Source organism: Octopus bimaculoides, chromosome 1 (assembly GCF_001194135.2).
Source record: "Octopus bimaculoides isolate UCB-OBI-ISO-001 chromosome 1, ASM119413v2, whole genome shotgun sequence".
Classification (NCBI taxonomy): Eukaryota; Metazoa; Mollusca; class Cephalopoda; order Octopoda; family Octopodidae; genus Octopus; species Octopus bimaculoides.
The window spans coordinates 52611263-52619204 of NC_068981.1; the positions used below are offsets into that span (position 1 = coordinate 52611263).

The 7942-nt window shown below is 32.9% G+C and overlaps 1 protein-coding gene and 1 long non-coding RNA gene across 2 annotated transcripts in view; one reads left to right on the forward strand and one right to left on the reverse strand.

Moving 5' to 3' along the window:
- Positions 1 to 7942, reverse strand: part of LOC106873280 (septin-7) — a 158584-nt gene that overhangs the window by 99882 nt on the left and 50760 nt on the right. The window lies entirely within an intron of this gene.
- The window catches only part of LOC128247340 (uncharacterized), a 54653-nt gene continuing 47958 nt past the window's right edge, over positions 1248 to 7942 (forward strand). The window contains exon 1 of the long non-coding RNA XR_008263732.1: positions 1248 to 1309. This is a non-coding gene — a long non-coding RNA (uncharacterized LOC128247340). The remainder of the gene's footprint in view (positions 1310 to 7942) is intronic.

Consider the following 7942-nt stretch of genomic DNA (forward strand, 5'->3'; position numbering starts at 1 on the left):
CATACATATATATATATACATATACATATATATATATACATATATATATACATATATATATATATATATATATATATATACACACATATATATATATATATATACATATATGTATATATATATATATATACATATATTTATTTATGCGTTTCAGCTAAGTGGCTGTAAATAACATGGTAGATTAATCTAATTATAATTAGATTAATTTCTAATTTTTCTACCATGTTATTTACATGTTAATATTGCTGTTTGAAATGATCGTATGCATGGATTAAATTCTTTTCAAACTTTTAACATCTCTTCTCCATCTTTAACAGTTTGTTAAGTTTCTATGGGACATTTGTTCTAGAAATTCTCATAACACACCTTGTAGCATTTTCATATTTGCAAAATTCTTACAACAGTAAGCTACCAATGAAATATGAAGAATCTTTATTAGAAATCGACCTTTCGAACCCCACAAAGTAAAGGATGAAATAGAACTCAACCTTTTCTCTCTCTCTCACACACACACATATGTTGTTTACACTGTTTTTCTCTGCTAGCATGGGTTGGATGAATACATGGTATTAATGCATTGTTTGATGCTTTTCCTGCTACGAAAATTGACTGCCAGTGTTGCTCAAATTATAACAGCATGAAATTTTAAAATCATCAAACCTTGGTGCACTGTGTCATCTGTCCCTCTTTACAACTAATTGTGAATTTTAGAAGCATCTATTTGTATTTCTATGTCTGCATTTGAAATCACTTGCTTAAAAGCAATCACTTTTGTATTTCAAACAGAAATCTAAAAAAAAATTTTTAATTCAATTTAAATTACAGTAAGGATGTTATTCCAAAAGTCTAGGGTTATATTGTTTAACATTTTCTTTTTATGAATAATTTTATTTTAGAAAATAATAGGTTTGTTTAGCAATATAATTACTTTCTTTCATTCTTCTGCTTTTTAAACGCAACCATGCTAAAACAAGCAGCTAACTTCAGAACAACTTCCAACATTAAAAGGCTCCTCTCTTCATCCTTTGCTCTACATTGTTCAAAAACTTTGATTAACTGATCTTAATGGGGGTGACTCCTCTGCTTGTTGTTTTTAGTATTAAACACTCCGAGACAAAGTGTCTACTAATTGCTTGGATAATCTGAAATAATTCAAGTTCTCCAACTCCCTGTATTACATATTACACACTCAACCATATTTGTACAACTATATATAGACTATTTGTTTTTAGTTTTGTAATGAGTCCATACAACTAATTTTACAGTGTTTCTTCCAGAGTTGTCTCACTGCTGAAAACCATTAATGGATGTATGTATAACTATTAATATGTGTTTACATTTGCCTTTATAATGTCAATATAGCAATTAGTAAGATACTGTATTTATTTAGTTATATATATTGTGGTTAATGATCTCTTTCTTTTTACTCTTGCAACTTGAGATCTACTCTAGTGTTTGTTGTATACATATACAAGGCAACTGAAGTTAATTAAAATAGTTGCTTTAGATACCATATGGGATGTGAAAAATATGCATTACACTATCAAAGTGGATTGTAGGCAATTTATTAGTAGATAAAAAAGCCTATGGATATGTAAAAAAAAAAAAAAAATAGGGGCCGGGGCTCTGATGAGAAAATACGAAAACTTTTATATATCAACGATTTTCATAAAACAAAAACAGTAGCTTAGCTTAGCTGAAAGTAATTTTAATGAAATTTGCCAATTATATTTTAAAACTAAATCATTTAGAAAACACAGGATGTGTATCCTGAAACAAAAAAGTTGTTCAAAGAATGTACATTTCTAAAATAGTTTTCAGAACTTTAGTAGTAAGGTGCAGGCGCCACTAAATGGTAAGAATGTTGCTTCCCAACCACATGGTTCCACGTTCAGTTCCACTATGTGGAATCTTTGGCAAGTGTTTTCTACCTTGGGCTGAGCAAAGCCCTGTGAGTGGGTGTGGTTGACGGAAACTTAAAGATGCCTATCGTGTGTGTGTGTGTGTGTGTGTGTTCGTCCCCTACCACCGCTTGAAACCGGTGTTGGTGTGTTTACGACCCCGTAACTTAGCGGTTCGGCAAAACAAAATGATAAAATAAGTACCAAGTTTTGAAAGAAAATAAGTACTGGGATCGATTAGTTTGACTAAAATTCCTCAAGGCGGTGCTACAGTATGGCCGCAGTCTAATGACAGTAAAGGTAATTTAATGTTTTCTTTCAGTTTTGTTATTCAGAGAGATGTTTAAACTACTTTTAATCGAATAAACTCCCTTTATAAGGCTGAAGATTTTTTTTCTTTAAGCAGGTTGATAGTTTGATACGGCACGTCAAAACATAAACTCTTTTTAAGTGTCTATCATTAATATTAGTATCAACAATTGTGTATAGCATCTGATTTCTGATACAGCTCAACGAAATTTAATACTATAATTGCTCACTCACACTTCACGTTCATTTCATGATAAAAATATAATCTTCATAAGAGCAACGATGTTACTAAAGAGTTGTTTCCCCTTGTCCAAATTAACTTCGAAAGCAAAAAACCTCACTGCGTTCTTCGCACTATTTTTGAAGCCATTAATAAATACGAATAGTTAATAATTTTAACAATTATCTTGGTGCTAAAGACAAATTTTCTGGTATTTTGATATACGCAATAACTTTGAAATGTTAATGAATGTTTTACATAATGCTACGTTTGGAGTTGCGCAAATAGCAAGTGACTTGATGTGAGGTTGAGACTGGGTATTGAAACAAGCTATTATATCGAGGAAGAATTCTTTTAGATATTTAAAATCGCACAAAAACTTGTAAATTCACTTTTAATTAATTTTTTTTTGATGTCAACATTTTCATAGCGCAACTGCAATCTTGTCACAACAGTATCAGTGGCCACGTCGTAGTTGAACGACAAAAATTTTTACACCTCAAAAAATAAAAAGTGAAGAATAATGTCTATTTCTCTAAGTTGTTACGCAATGAAGGTTAACAAAAAATCATAAGTTTGAGTTATTATTCAAAAGATGTATTTCAAGTCATTCTTTATATCTTATGAACTGAAGATGAGATTTCATTTTTCAAATATTTATAAAACTATTCTCTAATGTGTTCTAATATTAAAGGCAATTTATATGTAGTGGAAGGATATTTTTTTTCTGTAGAGGGGAGACTTTTTCATTGGTTTGGTCTGAGGGCAGAGGTTCTTGGGGATTTTGTAGGGTCACCGACATTGCTTTCTATTCTTTAACCTTTTAGCATTCAGATTACTCTGTCAAATGTATTGCTTATATATTCACATTGCTTTGAATTAATCATGCATTATCCCATAGCTTGGAGATTTTGATAACGTGATTGATTATTTTAGAATGACATTGAAGAGTAGGTGTGAGAGGCTGGATCTGATTGGTTGAAACATAAAGTAGGTAGATATGATTGGTTTTAATGCTAAAGGGTTAATGTTTGACTAGTTGGGAGTATGCCTTGCTTTTCAAGATTCTGCAATGAAAGGAGGGTCAATTTAATTGTCTGTATCCTCCCACAGAATGTGTGACCAATATTAGAAAACAATAATTAGTTATATCCCACATTTTTCAATTCCAATTTGCCACCTTCCCTACTTGCCCAGGAACAATGAAATAAATAGTTTACTGAGATTTATTATAAAACAAAAGATCATATTGACTATTATGCTTTTTTTTTCTTTTAAACCTAAATCTAGAGAAAGTGATCATGCCTACAACCTTAGCAGGACTTCTCAGATCAGTGAGACTGATGCTGTTAGTATCCTACTTAAACTGTCCCAACTTAGGACAGTTTGAATGGGAAATATATATGCAGGGAAAGATTTCTGCAGGGCTTATGTTCTAGAGAGATGAGACAGGCCATATTGGTTAGTGATTGCAGTAAAGATAGGTGTAGTGAGAAAATTTCACAAGGCTGATATTCTAGAGAGATAAGAAAAAACATAGTAGTTAGTGTAGGACCTGTAGGGTTGGACACAAGGCCAGCCAGCTCCAGAGAGCTGAGGTAAGTGTAATAGTATTAGAAAAGGCAAAGGAGAAGAGAGCAGGCCTGTAGGCCAGTGGCCTGTGATCAATATTAGATAGCTTTTCTATTGCAGTCCACCTGTATGAAGTTGTAGCACTATGCCAGATGTGAGACCAATATGCCATTGAGAAGCTTGTAGAAGTTCAGTAATTGTTGAGGACTGAAAATATTTTCTGGCTTTAAAGAAAAGAGCCAGTTCTTGAAATTCAATTTTTTTTTCTGTTCAGGATGTGAGTTCATCAGGAGAGATTCTCAGTGGTAATGAGGTCTAGTATTAAGAGTGGTCACAAACACATGAATTGCATGCTGGTTGTGTTCAAGTGTGATGAGTTTTTTTTGTTTTTTGCACTGAGGGAGACAAAGCTGGTATGAATCCATCAATGTTGGAATTTGAACTGTTTGACTGTTGATCATCATGCTTCACAACTAGTTTTGATTTTGATAATGAGCCATTATAAGCGATTTTCCTTTCATTAATAACAGTCTTTTATACCTTCTAACATACTATTGTTCATGATCACTATATTTTTATACTTTTAAACTATTTTAGTTAAAACACTTTTGCTGAGCAATGGTAGATATTTTAATACTTGAATGAGATCTAAACTATTATGCATTTGTCTGTGTTTGATCTTTTCTGTGGTTTATGGTTTTACTTTGCATAAAAGTGAGTATCTGTGAGTTCACTTTATCCAGTGACTCTTAGCTAGGTCCACATGTTAAATCCTTATACTTCTACAATACACAAGATCTTTTAATTTTTTTATATAATTCTTAATAATATTTAATTATAAAAATATAATAGGAGTTTTGTAAACATCAAATGGCTACGAGGGTCCACCCAAGTAAAATAGTAATCAGAAGGGTCCACAGGTAAAAATATGATTGAGAATCACTGATTTCACCCAAGGCATATTCTGATATGTGGCTTCATTTTGTTCAAGTTAGGTAAAATATATCACAATATATATATATATGTATATATTCTGTTTCCTTCTTTATCCACTCTCCCTCTTTCTCATACTCACCCACCTAATCAGCTAATCTGTTGGAGTTGGCAGCGCATTAATAATTACTTATGTTGTAGCGAAACCTTACCTTTATTAAATAATTTTTATTATTTCTATGAATTTTAACATTCTCCCCCCAATGTTATGTTTTGCTTCCATCCAAAGATCAGCAACTCAAGTAATGGAGAGAGGGAGAGGGAGAGAGGGAGAGAGGGAGAGAGAGAGAGAGAGAGAGAGAGAGAGAGAGTGTGTGTGTGTGTGTGTTTGCTTGCATGCACTTATTGTGATGTTTGCAAACGTGAGTGTACATTTTTATATATGTAGTTTATTTAAGCCAGTCTAGAGTAACAGGTCACTGAACCAGCTTTGAATATTACATGCTACATTTCTATTGAGTACTTCTTTTCTGAATTGTTACCCAACAACATGTGTGTGTTTATAGTGAGCATAATTTTATTCCTATTTTCTATATTGGAATGAGCTGATTTATTTGTGTTTGTATCAGAATATCTGTATATATAGATGGATGTAATATTGTATGCATGTATGTGTATGTATGTATAGAGATAAGTGCTTGGACTTTAGGGTGTGAACATTTATTATCTTGGTGTGAATATGTCTGGGAGGGTGTGTATTTACCACTGTTCATATAAGACATCTGCTTCAAATTCTCAAAGCCTTAACCTAACTTCATGCATGAGTGATTCTGGTCAACACCAAAAGAACCTAAACAACAATGAACTCTATTTATCTAAGAAATTCAATAGCTGTTCTGCTTTGGCTTAATCTATACACTCCATCACTCTAACCCAAGTTTCTCCCTCCTCCATACAAAAATTCTTTCACCCACACAAACTGTCTATTCTTAATAAATAGGCACAATTCCTGAAATTTTTGGATTGGGAGTGGAGGGTAGCTGCTTACACTGACCCCCAAGGATCTATTTTATTGACCCTGAAACCAGGAAAGACAAAGTCAACCTCAGTGGAATTTGAGCTTAGAAGATAAAGCTGCGCTAATGATTCTGCCAGCTTGCAGAGGCAGATGAAGCAGTGCTGAATGAAATATAGGATGTAGGAAGGACTTCTGGCTGTGGAAATAGTCTTGAGGAAAAAATTCTCTTCAATGTGTGAAAATACATTATTGGATTGTAGGACTCATGCATTTATGCATCATTATGTTTCATCAGCTACAAATACTAAATCAGTCTTTCATAGACCTGCAAATCTGATGACATCTTTCTCAGCCCAATGATGTGTTTTCACATATTTTGTTAATGAAGAGAATTTTCTCCCAAGACTATTTCCACAGCAAAAAAAAAAATCTTACTACATCTAAGTGTATATGAATGTATTAAATATAATTGTACACACATAAATAACAATGATTATATTTTCCTATTAAATTTTACGCTGTTGCAAAATCTACTGGTTTTTAATTGTCAATCTGCCTACAAGTAACTCGCTGTATCTTTTTGCCCTATCAAGAGAGAATTGCATAAGTAATATATCTCCAACTACAGTATTCCCAATTTAACAACAGCTAACCAGTGAAAGAAACTATGAATCATTTCTTGACATACACAATAAACAAAGTATTTTTACTGATATTTTTTAATGACTATGTGTAATGAATTTATGAAACACACATATTAAAATACCATATATATATATATATATATATATATATATATATATAGGTATAGTCTTTTAATATGTGTACTTTATGTATTAAGTAACATTGGGCTTATGAACAGTGTATTTGCAGGCAGGTGAAGAAAGTATGCAGTTGCTAATGACAAATCCAATAAGAATTGAGACATGCTTATAACTGATTTGTCTTTATCTGTCCATGCATATATTGAATAGACAAATTGTTTACTACTGTTATCTCTAGCAGAAGAGTATCCACCACTAGGGATGATCACAAAGAGGTTGAAACCGTATGGTCTGGTGGCCTTGTGGCTGGAAAATGGTAGAGGTTCCCTCCCATGCCTGCAATATATATTGGGTGCAAATTGCATCAAATAACCAGCTGAAGGAGGCATCCTCCTGGGGTTAAAAATAACAGTAATGCTGGTTCTTACAGAACATCCATGTTTAAGTGGCAATAAACATTACTTTTCAATATAGTTACTGCTTTCAACTTTTATAGAGATTTTAACTAAATGTGTGTGCGTACCTGCATATATATATATATATACATATATATATATATATCATCATCATCGTTTAACGTCCGCTTTCCATGCTAGGGAGAGAGAGAACTACTAAAATATTGATGATTTATGTGCGAGACATGTAGTGGTGGCAGCAGTGATGGTAAAGAATAATGCTTGCTTATTCAATAAGGCATTTGTAAGTACTAATTTGTTGGGCCAAGTTATATATTTGGTAATGTGGCTGTCTGGCACACTGCAGATATCTCCCACTGGCAGTTCTGTTCAGTATTCTATCATATGTCATACTTATTGAATGTATAATTTTCATTTTGTATTATAAAATCTTGAATTACAGTATGTATGTGTGTGTATCATCATCATCATTGTTTATATATCATCCTCCTCCTTTAACATTAATTTTCCATGCTGGCATGTGTCGGACAGTTTGACCAGAGCTGGCAAGCCAGAGAGCTTGGCTTCTATGGCTGGATGACCTTCCTAATGCCAACTACATTACAATGTGTTCTGGGTGCTTTTAATGTGGCACTGGCATGAGCATTTTTTAAGTGGTGCCAGCACATGATATCTACAGTATGCCAGACAGCCACAGTAGTTCTCTCTCTCTCTCTCTATATCTATATCTATATATATATATATATATATATATATATATATATATATATATGTGTGTGTGTGTGTGTGCACACATACAACTGAAGTCA